This window comes from Typopeltis vanoorti, chromosome 21, assembly GCF_054136105.1.
Source record: "Typopeltis vanoorti isolate ZY-2024b chromosome 21, IOZ_Tvanoo_1.0, whole genome shotgun sequence".
NCBI lineage: Eukaryota > Metazoa > Arthropoda > Arachnida > Uropygi > Thelyphonidae > Typopeltis > Typopeltis vanoorti.
In genome coordinates this window covers 8,714,810-8,730,052 of record NC_143569.1, presented here as the reverse complement: position 1 = coordinate 8,730,052, position 15,243 = coordinate 8,714,810, and the positions used below count along the sequence as shown (strand labels likewise).

The following is a 15,243-nucleotide window of genomic DNA, read 5'->3' as shown; positions in this document are numbered from 1 at the left end:
AATGACAATTTCTGATGACCTAGGCAAGTTATCATTGCTTCATATTTTCCCCTTCTCCATGTTACCCGACAAATTTATAATAAATACTCAAACAAGTAATTTAAGTATTTCCTTTACAATTTACAGATAGGATAGCGTGGAAACAGAAATAAATATATCTTGAAATATTAAAAACTGGATTTTGTGTTGTTTTTAGCATTTTCTAGACAGCGTTTATAATATAATAATCATAAGCGATTTTTTGATTAATTCGTTAATAATGATCAAGTTTTTTTAAAAGATTTTAATGTACGGTTTCGAATTAAGAAAAAAAAAAGCTTTGTCTAATAAATGCACAGAACTGTTTCAGAAGAATAGAGCCATCCTTCTCGATATATTCCCCACCTCTTCAGGAGACGAGAAATGGACGATTAAAATTTCTGGAGGTTTTCACTTTTGATATTAAAAAAAAAATCTTGCATCACATAATATATCCTGATAAGAAGGAGAAAACGTGTTTTTATGCAGATCTCTTCACTTCGTTGGCGACCTACAGTATATCCGACACGCTTACTGTAATCATATTAATCAATCAAAGCTAATTACGTCTTGCAACTTATTTAGCCTCGTGACAGGTTTAAGCACAAACAATTCACATTTCCTCGTTGCATAACTTGTTTATCACATAAGCCTAAACTAACATTCAATCTTTCAAACTGTTTTGAGAGAGAGAGAGAGAGAGAGTACAGCTCTTTGCCCATCTTACATTATGATCACCAGTAATGTTTCCTTTCTTGAAAAAATACTTATTTCGCATATCCTATTTTGCAAATTAGGTCTTTTGTTATGTATATGTGTAACATCATCTGAAAGCCAAAATAAAATAAAAACTTAATACGATTCAGCTTTTCCCGCCAACACCTTCATCACCTTCCAACGTGGTGCAATCGGTATAACAACAGATGGATTTCGTTTTGTCCAAACACCCCTTGAATCAAGTCCACAACGGAAACTTTTTCTGTTGACATTGCAAAGGAATCCCAATTAGCGAATTTTCGGTGGGTGCAGCAGTTTTTCTTACGCACACACAAGCCGACTACCTTAAGCCGCTTACTACTACACACAAGGTAATCCGAAAGTTTACGTAGTGAACGGCTTAAGATTTGGTTAGTTGGACTCATGGCCGATGTAACGTAGTTTAATATGGCTGTTAAATGCTTCAGTCGATTCACCTGCATAACTGGAAGAAAAAAATACCTATCACCGTCATTACTTCCGGATAACGAGCTAATTCATCTTCAGCTGACAAGGAGCGACTAAGTTGGCGAGATACCGATTGAGATCTGGTGGTTCATCGCTAGAGGGACACCAATTTCGCACATTGACCACTAGCTGGTCCGCGCGGTTAGCCTAGTGGCTGTGCGCCTCGCAACCATATGCCTGGGAAAGAAGTGTCCTAGGTTCGATTGCCGTCGACGACGTGAGGAGCTTAAGGATCTTTCTCAGCCATAGCCAAGTTAGCCGGTCTTGGACGTTGACTGCATGGTTTTTCTCCCCAGTTTATCTGGGTTTTTTCCTTCCGCAAGCAGGCAAACTGGTCCTGTGAACACACGCATCTACAGATATAGGACACACCGGGAGTCATAGGGATAACCACTCTATCCTCGGGACGGGGACGGCTTAGAAGGGATAAGGATAGCCTCGTAACAGGCCACTAGGTCTAATACTGAAGGGAAGAAGACTACCACCTAGCTGTAAGTCGCGGAAGGGATTGTTAGTAGTCAAACGAGATGTCCTTGGCTATTGTTAGACGCTCTGGTTGGTCATCAGTGTATTATAGTTGGAGCGCTTCTTACATGTACCCGGTTTAGATAATCAAGAACAAAGCAACAGCGAAAATTGGGAGAAAGTGGTAAAAAAAAAAAAGGAAGGTGCGCATGAGTAAAAGCACGTTTTTGGGCGACGGTCGAAAGCTTAGCAAATAAAGTCGACGAAAAAAGAATGTTTATTAGGAGTTTGGGTCGAAAGTATACGCTGACAATCAAACCCTTTATCACGATATTTAAGACCTTCGCTAGATGACGTTTGATGAAGGAAACCACACAAACGAAGAGTGTCGACAGATTTTTCACGTCATAATCCACCCCCCCCCTCCCTCACTGCATCTTGTTCGTGCTCTTATAAAAATCAGATGCTCAGAGCTTCTCGCTCGACTTGAAACTGAATCCTATGCGTTATCGCTGTGGGGAATTTCAGAGGGATCGCGAAATACTCCTATTGTATTGTACAAATGGGAATTGTTACAAATTCTCGCTCGTTTCATGTTCCCTTTTTTATTTACTATTAAGAACTTGGAAGATTCCATTGATTTTTAAAGCAGTTCAGAAAACTTTATTCTTTTCCAGTTACTGTTGAATATTTCAGATTTTTCCTGCAATTCTCAGAAAGGGTGAAGTTATTACTGCTTTCATCTTCCTGTGAATTAGTTGGAGACTCAATAAAAGACATTATTTCTCAACACGCAGTAGTAATCTACAGTTGACCTCCTAAACTGTCCGAGGTTACTTTTTTCCGAACTAACTTTCTAACTCGGTTGTCAAAGTATTTTTTTATGCAGTCATTCGCACTGACGGATGGCATCCACCTGACGCAAGTTGCTGCCTTCTTGTAAGAAAAACTGCTGCGTTTCCCTGCATGAAGGACTGTTTTAATTACCTGTCACGGATGTGAAGAAAAAAAAAGGATGACTTTGGCTGGGAGACATGACGGGCATTTTTTAATACTGGCCACAAACGAAAAAAAAAAAAAAAAAAAAGAAGTCCAGTTGGTTTTTATCAGTTTCATTTGTAACTGATTCCAGGAACGAAACTCCAGAATAAACTACATTTACTTCTGTACTTTAAACTGCATATTCCAGGTAGGGTTTAATAGACTTCATTAAGATACCGTCGAACAGAGTTTAAGTTGCTTCGTAATTAAAAAAAAAAAAAAAATCTCACGCTTGTTAAATTTAATAAATAGTACGTTTCTGGACTTCGCAAATGAATGTCGGGTTGATGATATGTAAGAAGGTTTATGACAAACCTTGCAAAATATACAATTCCACGCATTTTCAAAATCCTTTTGTGTACTTTGGATCTTACCAACGGTTCCATCGCATCGTTTTTGGATGAACATTGGTTAGAAAAACGTTTCCCTCGTAATTAACAACACGTCCCTATAAACACATTAGTGAGGTTAATATTTAACTGATTTAATCCAATCCCCCAGGGATTAGGGAAATACACTCAGAAGAATAACGACGCATTTGGAAAGATCAGGAACCTTTTTTAAGGACTTTCCAATTGAAGATGAGTCAGCAGGATATTTCCTGCGTGAAAACCATCTCTCATTTAAGATAAGAAACATATCGCCTGAGGACACTCGTAATTAATAGATATTAAATACTTTCGTCCATTCAGAGAATGGCGTGAATGTATGAGAACACATCATACTCTAATCAAAGCTTTTTAATTCTTAGAAACTGAATTTAGTTTCTAGTTTAAATATTTTAAACAAATAAGAAATTAGTTTTCTTGACATACTAGTGGTGGTAGTCAGCGGTAGATGGCGTTGGTGTAGTTGCAGTCAGTTGGTGGATTGAGCAGTGGAGACAGAGTTGTAGAGCAGGTGCCCTCCCTCGATGAGTCCTTGGACTACCTGGAGGTGTCAAATAATAATAATAATAATGCTTGAGCTCAACGAGAACATTTAGTTCATTGCAACAAATCATTCAGTTCTTTAACTTAACCAATCCACTGTGAATTTGAACATGTTTAATGAGAGATTTTAAAACTCCGATTTTTCTTAATTGAAGAGCTGGAAATTTTAAATGAAATTTTTTCATTTAAAATTATTTAAATGAAAAATAAAAATTAACGAAACTGTGAAATAATATACGACGTTAACGAAACACGTATGATGCTGGAATTTCGAGTTGTATTATATCATCCCAAAAATATTCTTTATAACAGTGTTAATATTTAGTGTGATTGCTAATAAATAGTTCGTTTGTCATCAACTTTGAAAATTTTCAAATCATTAGAATGCATCAATTGTTGCGTGTTTCGACATTGTTTACATTTCGAACTCAATCATTTGTGACGTTTCTCTTTAGAATAATCAAAACTTCATTAAGGTCATAAGAGCTAATCATTTATTTCTGGATTTAAAAACCTCTGGGTATTAAATACAGTAATCTTAATCTTTAGGAGCACTGCTAAATTTATTTAAAATAAATATAAAGTATTAAATATATTATTTAAGTGTTGCTCTCGCGATTTTAACAATTCCGAAAAGAGTCTCCAGTGAACAAAACAAATCGATTTTTGCTTCAACTTGGTCTGAAAGTAGAAGTCTTCCTTTTCAAATTTTTCTTTCCCCTTCATTTCTGTTTTCCATATATCAATCATCAAACTCTATATGCAGCTCGCAAAGCACAAGACTTTTTTTTTTATTTACAGATATTTGTTTTTCGGGTGCTTTTAAAATTCAAATTCCTTTGAAGAAGCGCCCAGGAACTTTCTTATTCCTTTTAGACGATCGTAACTCGTCGAGCCAAGAGAACTGTCTTTCTATTTAAGTCACTTAGTTAAAATTAAGGTTAGTCTCGGTACATTACTTAAATATTGATAATAATAAATTCAGATGATAAAATATTGAATTCTATAGGAGACTTCAGTCAATAACAAGTGAAATGGACGCTAGGCTAATGAATTTTCTAAAATACACTTCGAATACGATAAGCTCTGTTAGACTTTCGTTCCTTTACAATTGCTTGAATGAACAAATAATTTTGTATTTTAATTTTGTGGGTTTTTTCATGTTTATAGTGGCATTAACAAATACAGCATGTAATTTGAATAAATATTTTCGGATGAATGAATTTAATTTGGAAATATCCGAATGTTTTGTTTGCTTTTTTATTATTCATCACGACTAAGTCTCAATCCTTCATTTTATACATTCTGTTATCATGCACGTTCAACTAGATTTCGTTGTGAAAGCAGCTCGATTCAATACAAGTCTACGTAATTAAGCTCAGTTTCGTTTATCGACTGCATCAGAGTTGACGTTCTTAACTCATAAAAGATGGACAAGAGGAATTAATTCTAAACAGAATAATTCGCTGAATATTCTGTTGTCATAGAAACAATGTTTTTTCAAAAAAATTAAATAGATTTTTAAATTAATAGATGATCAATTTAAAAAAAAAAAATACTCATTCACAAGCGGTGTAAGAGTTGCAATATTTATTTTAAACGTTGATTATTAAATATTGTAATCTAATTTACATAAATGAGTGATGCGTTAATCTTAGAAACACATACATAAATAGAAAAAAGCCCGTTTGGTTGACCGAGTGGTTAGCGTATTCACTCTAGCCAAAAGGCTGCGGGTTCGAATCCCGCCATGGGCTTGGATGTTTGTGGATTGTCTGTAGAAAAACTAGTGGTGATGGTGGGCAGTGGATGGCGTTGGTTTAAATGATGTGGTTCCTGTAATTGGATTCAGTGGTGAAGACAGAGTTGTGTAGGTGCCCTCCCTCGATGAGTCTTTGGACTCCCTGGAGGGGTCACATAATGATGATAATAAATAGTTCTGATGACGAAAACTGGACTCAAGTCATCGGTGACAACGTCGACGCAAAAATTAGTTTTGATATAGTAAGCCCACAGATTCGAGACCCTTCGACACTTCTGCGCATGTCACAAAAAGGAGAATCCATTCCGATAATAGGGTAATCAGTCCGTCTTCTTCTGGGATGAGTTTGTTTATTATCACAGGTCGGAAAATTTAGCTCTTCTTTTACGAACATTGTAGTTTTTAAACTAGTACAGCGACAGACAAGAAAGCACGTGATTTCTCATGTTGGCGACCAATTCGTACGTCCTTCATTTCTTTCTCCCCTTCAGCATGAATCGACTATTCTTGACGTTAAGGTAAGCAGAGCTCTACAAAGTGTGGGCGTACTATACTCTTCCGGATAAGTTTCTATTCATTTCAGCGAATTTGCTTGAGTGAATCTTTCATGTTTTTTTTTTTTTTTTCCCGATTATCAGATGCACGCTATAATTGCGGATAACTTTATACAGGAACATGTGATCTTATGATCACATGTTCCTGTATAAATGTTTTGGTTTGTTGGAGAATTACAAATTTTCCTCAATTTGTATTCACTGATTCATTCATTAATTTTCTTTTGGAAAATCTTTTAACGCACATTTCATTATTTTTTTCTCAGAAAAATTTTCTTCCCACTCCAATATGTTGGGCACATCTTTTGGCTAAGCTTTTGTTCTGAGGTTTCATTAAATCCTGAGCATTTTTGTTTAAATCCATTATCACCTTGATTCACTTGTAATTTTGTGAAAGTCGGTGAATTTAATGTTGTTCATAAATGAATTCAAAACTTCGAAAGAACGTTTGTGAATGCCATCTCAGAGGACGGGTTTGAATGCACATGCTGCACTTGTAAATATCTGTCTTTGGCTGGTAAATGATTTTCAAAAACGCATCCTACTTGTGGGATTCGAACCCAGTTGTTCTTGGTGTGAGAACATCATTCTGCTTACTGGAAGCCTGAATGACTTAAAAATCACATTTTTGGGCTCTAGGACAGGAAACTGGATGCTATTTTCAGTGTTTAAATACCGTTTATTGTAAATCCATAAATACTGTGATTGGCTATGTGGTGAGAATTCCGGGCACAGAGCCAATCACAGTATTTGATTAATTTTCTTTATTATAATTAGATCTTGTCATTATAGAATGGTAAACATTCTTGTAGTGTTGCGTTGGGCACATTTATTATTATTTCATTAGTTGGTTAAATAAGTGAGTTTTTTGAATAACGGCTTCGCGCAAGTAAGAGAAAACTAAATATCATTTATTACTCCTACATATTTGGCTCAATGTAACACGAGCTTCGATCAGAGAGAACGCAGAACTGGCAATAATATTTAAATTCGGAATACAAGAACGAGTCACACAGCATGCATATAATATCACGTGTTTCGGTCGCAGCTGTCCAGTAGGAGGAAATGCTATTAGAGTTCAGAGATGCGGGAATAGATGTATAATTAATTTAAAACCGGTAAATAAAAAATGTAAAGAATTATATAAACAATTAACAGCAATTACTCTCTGAAACTTAGAAATAGGCATGCAGTCTGTCCGATTAAGATTAGGACGGTGGGATAGGGCTTCACACGATTCAGAAAATAGACAATCAGATTTGAACCTGCTGTAGTTTAGCATCGTAGTATGGTTTCAATGAACTCCGTGTTTAGTGTTGATGAAATGAGAAGCAAGGGCTTCAGCCAAAGCGGGTGATATAGAACTGGGCAATCTACTTGTAAAAGATGTAGTTTTTGAAATAGTACAGCTGATGTAGAGATTCATTTGGAACTTTTTCCAATTGCATTTACAAATATACCACTTCAAGAAACTCTACGGTATGTCTAACGTGCATGTCTCTATTAAACAACTAAGTTATTCGTTAAATAACCCTTATTAGTTTATCAGGCCTGTCAGTTTATTACAACTTTCATATTACAGTAATATTATGTAATCTAAGTTTGCGATGAATTCACAGTTTCTTTCGAACTCATTTCCCACATATTCCCACTAAAGAAATTTTGAAAGTTAATTTGATGAAAAATTTCGTTATAGTTAAAGTTTGAATATTATTTCCCATTTTCGAAACAAAAGGAATGTGGTTAAGACTGAAAGGTCCATTGTTACACGCATTTCCCAATGTGCAATGACTTGAGCTTCTATCCGTCTGCTTTATTATAACAGCAACAATGGAACGTTATGCATTATTGTTGTGCAACGAATCTAAAAATAGGCTGCTTTAGTTAAATTTTTTGTCACCTTCAGACAATGCAAAATAAATCTAAAGATAAACATTGCGCAAAAGAGTAAACAAGGTAGGAGAATTAGTTACAAAGTTTTAAAATATTTTAGCACTTTCTACTCGGTGGCGTCAGCACGGGGTGGGTATTAACTCAATGCGTTCGTTATTTCAGGAAATTGATTTTCTTGTGCTGTGGATAATATTTCCAGTGCTTTACCAAGTGTCACGGAGCGATCATTATTCCCTTGATATACAATGATGAACATTGCCCGAATTTTAAAGTAAAATTTGTTAGAAGACACGACACGGAAATTCTTCATTTCATATGCAGACTTCGCAACTTTTGTGTATTCTATAAATGGCTGCTTCCGCGAACAGCACAGCGACGATATTTACTGATAAATCGAAAACTGTTTTCAATGCAAGAACTTGAATCTTAAATGCAGACCTGATTTCCAGAAGTAGCGTCGCAGATCTTTTATTGGAACTTTGCCGTTGTCCGTGTGATGGATGCTCTTCACTAAATGAAGTCAAATATTCGTGTTTTTTCCTTCAAAGAAAAACCCCATAGGACTTTCATATGTAGAAAATCCTGTTTTTTTTTTTAAAAAAAAAAAAAAAGAAAAAAAGAAAAAAATATTCTTAAAATTTTCAAAGGGATAACTGCAATGCAGAAGTTTATGGAGATATTATGTAGATGTGAACAGAAGCTACTAAGAGCAACTTTAAATTCCGCTACACTTGATAGACCGTGATATTAAATTAATAAACTCGAGGATACAGGAAAGTTGTGAATATATTAAGTAAATCAATAACGAGACTGGCTCGAATGAGCTTGCCTCGAGCGCATTCGTGCTCGAGACAAGCTCATGCTTTGACAACAAAACTGAAAAGGAATTGGAAATGTTTTTATTACGTGAAACAAAGATTAAAAAAAATCGAACATCACTTAAGATAATTATGCAGATTTTAATTAATCTATTGAAATAATTAAACCAAAAGAAAAACGAAACTTGCATTAGGAAGCGGTTGGTAGTTCGTTTTTCTGTGTTGCAGTTATGTCCGACTACAACGATGCTGATTCTCTTTTGGATTCATTTAATTAGCGAATCCGTTCTGATTTGAAAACTAACACATCCCCACCTTTAAGTAAGTGGGGATATTGTCCCAAATATTCGAGTATAGTAATCACTAACACTGTTAAAAATATATTGGACGTATTTTAAAAAGAAACACGATGCCGATATAAGCATTATAAAGGATTATAGTAACGTTTTATTTGAAGGTTTTCTTAATTTTTAAGTACGTCTCGAAAAATTCTAAAGTACTCACGAGATTTACTTTAGCCAGCATTCAACGGGTGCGTTTTTTTTTCGTAAGAGGTTAGTTTTTTTTTTTTTTTATTTCTGTCAGAGGAATTACTGTTTTCTTTCGAATCTGATTTGGCTCAAAGTGATAGTAATAATTCCTATGTGGCTGCATAAGAATAAATGTTTTTTTTTTTTTTTTTTTTTTTTTTTTTAAATTTCGCTACACATAGTTAACTGTTGATCATATAAGAAAATAAGTGCCTTATGTGTTCATGGCTAAAGAGAAGGAATCTATTGATCGCCTATTTTGAAATAGTCATGAGGAAGCAATTCTACGAGAAGGCTGTTCAACAGAATACATAGGTTAATGAAAGAGGATAAGGACAAGCCAGTTCTGTTGGTTTGCAGTCGAGCAAATTTGCGGTACGGATGTAGTGGGTATTAGCAGAAAGTGGAGAAATGATGGATGTCAGTTCAGTGGAAAAGCGTCATTGTCTGTAATGTTAGAGACAGGTATCTGCAAGAGCGATTAAGAGTGTCTGTGAGACTGGAGAATCAAGTCCAATCTATACTTGAAGCATCCAGGAAATGCAATTTTCATTTCAAATTTATCGGCAAAATTAAGACAAGCAAAATTGTATAACAGCTGCAATGGTCGAACGAATGGTTAACGTATTCGCTCTCCAAACCACAGGAAGCGGATTCTGTCGGACTGGATGTTTGAGTTTGTTTTTAGTTGGGAGATAAATTTCGTTCCTCGGTTTGAGACTCCCGACCCGCTATTGAGGGCCTGAAATGGATTGAAAAAGTTCTCTATTTGGTCACTAGAGAAGAGTTTCCAGAATTATATAAAACAAAAGTAAATAGTCTTTAAATGTCTTAGCATACCCCGGATCCTAATGTACTATTAGTTTCCGTCCAGGAAGAATAGTTCCCAGTACTTCCTGGACGGGACTGAGAAACGTTTTCGATTGGTGGTACTTTTATAAAAATTTGATAAGCATAACAGTAGCTTATCAAACGTTATAATACTTGAATCAAATTTCGACCTAATTTTAGTTTATACTCTAGGTAGACATATACTTTTCCTTCCTAATTTTCCAAAATTAATTGACTCTATTTAAACCAATACGGAAATAACGCGACCAAACATTTTAAGAGATCTTCTAACGCCATTTTTGAAAACTGAAGGGCAGTCAATCTCCACCCTTATGGTCAATTAGAGATAGCTTGTCCAAATCATCAATGATGTTAAACGACATTCGGTGAAGAGAATATAAATTCAAATATAAATTCGCCAGATATAAATTCAAATTTTATTAAATTTCTTCCTGCCGGAGGAATTAATAATATCAGTTTGAATCATATCGCCAATAAAAAAGTGCCAATCGAAACCAGAATTGAACCCCACCGACATTTATGCTGTAGTGCGATTCTCAGATTTCATGTCATTCATCTAGCCAGAGGGAAATTATTGCGAAACATAATTCCGATAAGTTTTCCCCTTGTGATCCATCAAATAGCGTAATTAAAACAAAAACAAATATTGGCAGGCCACACATTTTTGTAAAGGTTTTACATACCAAATTTGAATAGAATTCGTAGTACTCAGTACGAATGATAAAAAGGAATTTGGCAGTAAGGTTTTTAGGATCAAATGTTGCGGCAATGAATAATATCGCTAGGCCTGAATGATATTGCAAAATACTATTTTTTTTATGATTACACTAATAATTTTCGTACTTACTTTTTTACCTAAATATTAACATGCATTTGCTACTTCATAAGCGTTTAATAATATATTGCATTTAAAATCCCAAGATCGTCTATAAATGTAACCATCTCTTCCTATGAATACAAAAGCTTCAATCAACATCCGGATCGAAACGGTGCTGACAGATTAGTGAAATCTTAATGAATATTAATAAAAGACGCCTCTTCGAAGATTACTGTAAGAAATGATATACAAGAAACTTATGTCGAAGTTACAAATGCTCTTTGATTGCAATATTCGATAACTACTAGTTATTTAAATTCATTTCTGGCTTTGAAAGCAAACATTCGGCATTTTTGTATTTCATTATTTTAGTCTAGGAGGTCTTGATCCTACAGAAAATTCTCCTGTTATGTTATTAGGATAAACAGTGCAGAAGCAATATCGGATTAAACAGCTACAGCGGCTGTTTAATATTGAAATTTCAGGGAGCTATTTTTGATGGAGGAAAAAATCCACCTTTAAGTCTTTATTTTAGGTTAACAGTAAGTAGTCGTCTCTGTAATATGGTAGCTACAGTATAGTGATATAAGAAAGAACACTTGCCTCATCGTGCATTAGTGAATATGAGTGCACACATGTAGAGTGGCAACATCTAATCTTTTAATTAAGAGTATAATGAGAAAAGAATAAGAGTAGGCCAGCTAAGTAAATCCTCTGATACGAGTATATTATCACGCAAGAATGTCTTGTGAAAACGTGTAGTCTGAACACGTATAATAATTACAACCGGATTAAAATTCATAGTCGAAATCCTTTGCTTTTAAAAGAAAGCAAACTTCGAGCCATTATACTCGGTTTACGGTAATCCTACTTGTTTTGTACCACTGTCTCTACCTTTTCTTAAGTCTTGTCTTACCTTCTATTCAACATTTGAAGAACTCTTTTCTGAAATAGACGCAATATTATAAGGATTATGAAGCTGTGTTACTTGATAGATAGTCTTTCTTTATTATGTACACGTTTCTTTTTCAGTTTTTGTGCAGAAGAATTTTACCTGGATTATGTTCTTAAATAAGAAATGCATTTCTTAATATTTATCTTACTTATCCTTGAGGAAGTTAATCCTTTTGTATTCTCTAAGGCCCTAACGTTTCTGAAGAGTGTTTATCTAACGTTGTACTCTGCACGGAAAGCTCATTTACCTCGGCTTGATTTAGTCTTTTTATAAGAATGTGTTTCCACTTTCTTGGAGTTTAGAAATTTCAAGTTCCTGTCCGGCACTGATAACAGAATCACGTCAGTTCATAAGAGGATGTGTTTCGTTCCTATTAAATAAACAAAGTGATGAATACCCAACTCCCAGAGTTCAGTTACTGTAAGAATAGTTGTTTCCTTCAAAAGTCATATCCAAAGCCCCAACTCAAAGGTTTCCAGTTGTATGCTTTTTCTTGTTTTAAATTTATATAACGTCTTCAGACAATGAACAAGAGGCGGTATTAAAGTGGAGCAAAATTTGTTGATTCAATTACAATACCTCCTTTGGTGCATAGAGTACACTTCTATTTGAGGATGCTGTAAAGGTCATTGTCATAAAATAATTGTGATCTATACTTATAACTGCACATCTTGTGTACATATATATGTACATCGCATTTCTCTTCTTGAGTTCACTTCTAGGCTTCCCCGGCAGAAACAGATCAGTCACATCTATAGCCTCTTGAGACTGCTGGAAAAATTCTTGGTATCTTCTTCCATTAAAGAAAATATTTCTCTTCAACTAACATTATATAAATCCGAAATTCGTCTAACTTTGGAATACTGTTCTCACATTTGCGATGGTACACCAAATCTTCTCAAGAATTACTTAATGCTGTCAAGCAGTTTAACAGATGGCCCTTATCTCACACTGTTTCTTAGTCGCTATTATTTTGCATTGTCTTTTATATAATTATTTTAAAGGGCGTTGCTCCATCAGTTCGTTCACCCCAAACTTCCACCTTCCTCTAAAGATCAACACAAGCAGCTGCTGGTCAGTACATCCACGTGTAGTTCAGCTCCAAACATATCGAACTACCTCTCATTCTCCTCTTTCATCCCATTTAGATTCTTTTTATCTCGTTAATCACTTTCCCATTAGACTTATTTTGCGAACTTTCTTGTGCTTGGGATTAATATTAAAAATAACTTTCAGATAATTTGCTTTTAGATATAGAATATATATAATCTTAAGGCTTAAGAAGTTTCATGTTTGATTCCCAGAGTCGGGTTTCCGAATTATGTAAAAATTAAAAATCTAAAAATCAAAATAATGAAGTCCTTTGCCCACATATGGCGGTCAGGTTACATGTTTACAATCTCTCGTGCGTGGAAGAGTCATAAAACAACAATAATAATTGTAATATTGGAGCTCATTGTCATTAAAATATTGATAATACTTGTAGGTAAAAATATAAATGATTTTATGTATAATATATATATATATATATATATAGATTTTTTTTTTTTTTTTTTAATTTTATACAAAATACAGTATATAAAATGTATACATATACACAAAATATATATTTTGTGTTTGTGTATAATACTGGACAGTACTGTGTCACTATGCAAAGATGTATGAAATGATAATCGCAACAAAATTAAGAGAGAAAATCTAGGATAGTCAAAGAAGAGCAGTTTGCTCTTAGGAAAAAGGAAGATCCATAATTTTATTTTTCTCTACGGGAAATGATGGAAATACACTGGAAAAAGCCTATTTAATGCATTTTTGAATTTGGAAAAAAAAGCTAAAAAAAAACAACATTTGATTGGGTTCAACTGCAAAGGTATGGAAATGTTTGGAGAATAAAGGCAAAGAAGAAATAGTTATGATCAAGAATGTGTTAAATGCAATAAATGTGTGAAGAATAAAATGGGTAAATTCTTAATGGTTTACACTGAAGATATTTCAGTAGGATGTCGCATTTCGTTATCTGCATTTGCTGATCATGGTGGTGAATATCATTCTGGTGTAACTGGAAAGAAGAAGAAGAAACTGCTGTGTTTGAATATGATGTGGCGATCTGGTAAAAGAGCTATAAAAAGTTATATATATATAGTTTACATATAACTATATATGTAAACTCCTTCCCCAGGCAACCATATGACTGGGGAAGGAGTGTCATAGGTTCGATTCCCGTCGACGACGTGAGGAACTTAAAGATTTTCCTCAGCTATAGCCAAGTTAGCAGGTCTTGGGCATGGATAGCAGGGTTTTTACCGCCAGTTTATCTGGCGTTTTTCATCCCGCAAGCAAGCAAACCAGCTCGTGAACGTACAGTCATAGGATATAGTACGGCAAGGAAGACAACGGGAAACCACCTTGCTCATAATCATCTCCTTAGTAATCAGCTGCAACCCTCTCTAAGAGAAATTTCAGGGAAAATGTATAAATTTTTAAGAACCATGTCAAACTTAATGGCCTTCAAAGAGTAGTTAAATCTTCAAATATTTGAGAAGTGTGTTTTCTAATGATGGAAGTTTTAAATTAGGAGACAACGAGGAGGACTTCACTAGGCTAAAGTTTTTTTTTTTTTTAGTACTATAAGTAGTCTACGTTAAGACACAAGGGCCCACTGAAGTGCAAGCGTTTGTTTGTCGAAGTTGCGTCAACATTATTTTATCTCGAACAATAGTGTGGTCAGCGCAAAGGCAACTGAATGCCGGTGAGTGCATTCCCGTAAGCTCTCTGGTCAACTTACGAAACTTTCATAGTTTCTATATCCGGCTTTGAAATAATGCTGGATTTAATATCCACTTATATAAATAAAAAATAAATAAAAAAGGTGTTCTTTTTTAACAATCAGAATGATATTCGTTTTAACCGTACGTTATAAAATTGACGCAAAGGTTAATAACCAATGTCTTCTCTTCAATTCACAGTCTGATGGAGCTTCTTCTTCATAGCACTCTACCGACATTGGCTAAGTTTCGTGCATTGTCTAAGCTTGGAATTAGACCATTTTACTTGAGTGGGTGGGTTACCGAACTTGCTAGCAAACTGAACTTTCCCAGATCGGTAACGCCAGCGCTGCACGAAGCGCTCCACCGAAATTCATTATCGCTTCCAGTCGTCAGGGATAATTGAGCAAAGATTTCCAATAGATGAAAGTTCTTTGCTTTTAACGAAAAGATACTTTTAAGGCGATATCGATTTGAAGGATTTTCTCCAACGCTTCACTTACAGTTGTTGTCTGCGTCTTCTCTTGATGTCGAGGGCTTGATGTTATTGCGTAAAGTGCACCCCGCACTTGACTAATACTGTTTGTTTTTCGGCAGAAACGATGTGTTCACGAGAG

General features: G+C 35.0%; 1 long non-coding RNA gene across 6 annotated transcripts in view; it reads right to left on the bottom strand.

Moving 5' to 3' along the window:
* Positions 1-15,243, bottom strand: part of LOC150094609 (uncharacterized) — a 944,400-nt gene that overhangs the window by 160,542 nt on the left and 768,615 nt on the right. For 4 of the 6 annotated variants that reach the window (XR_016550177.1, XR_016550178.1, XR_016550179.1 and 1 more), the window contains one exon: positions 3,471-3,678. The exons of the other annotated variants lie outside the window; for them this stretch is intronic. This is a non-coding gene — a long non-coding RNA (uncharacterized LOC150094609). Of the gene's footprint in view, positions 1-3,470; positions 3,679-15,243 lie in introns of those variants that run through there. 6 annotated transcript variants of the gene reach the window in all.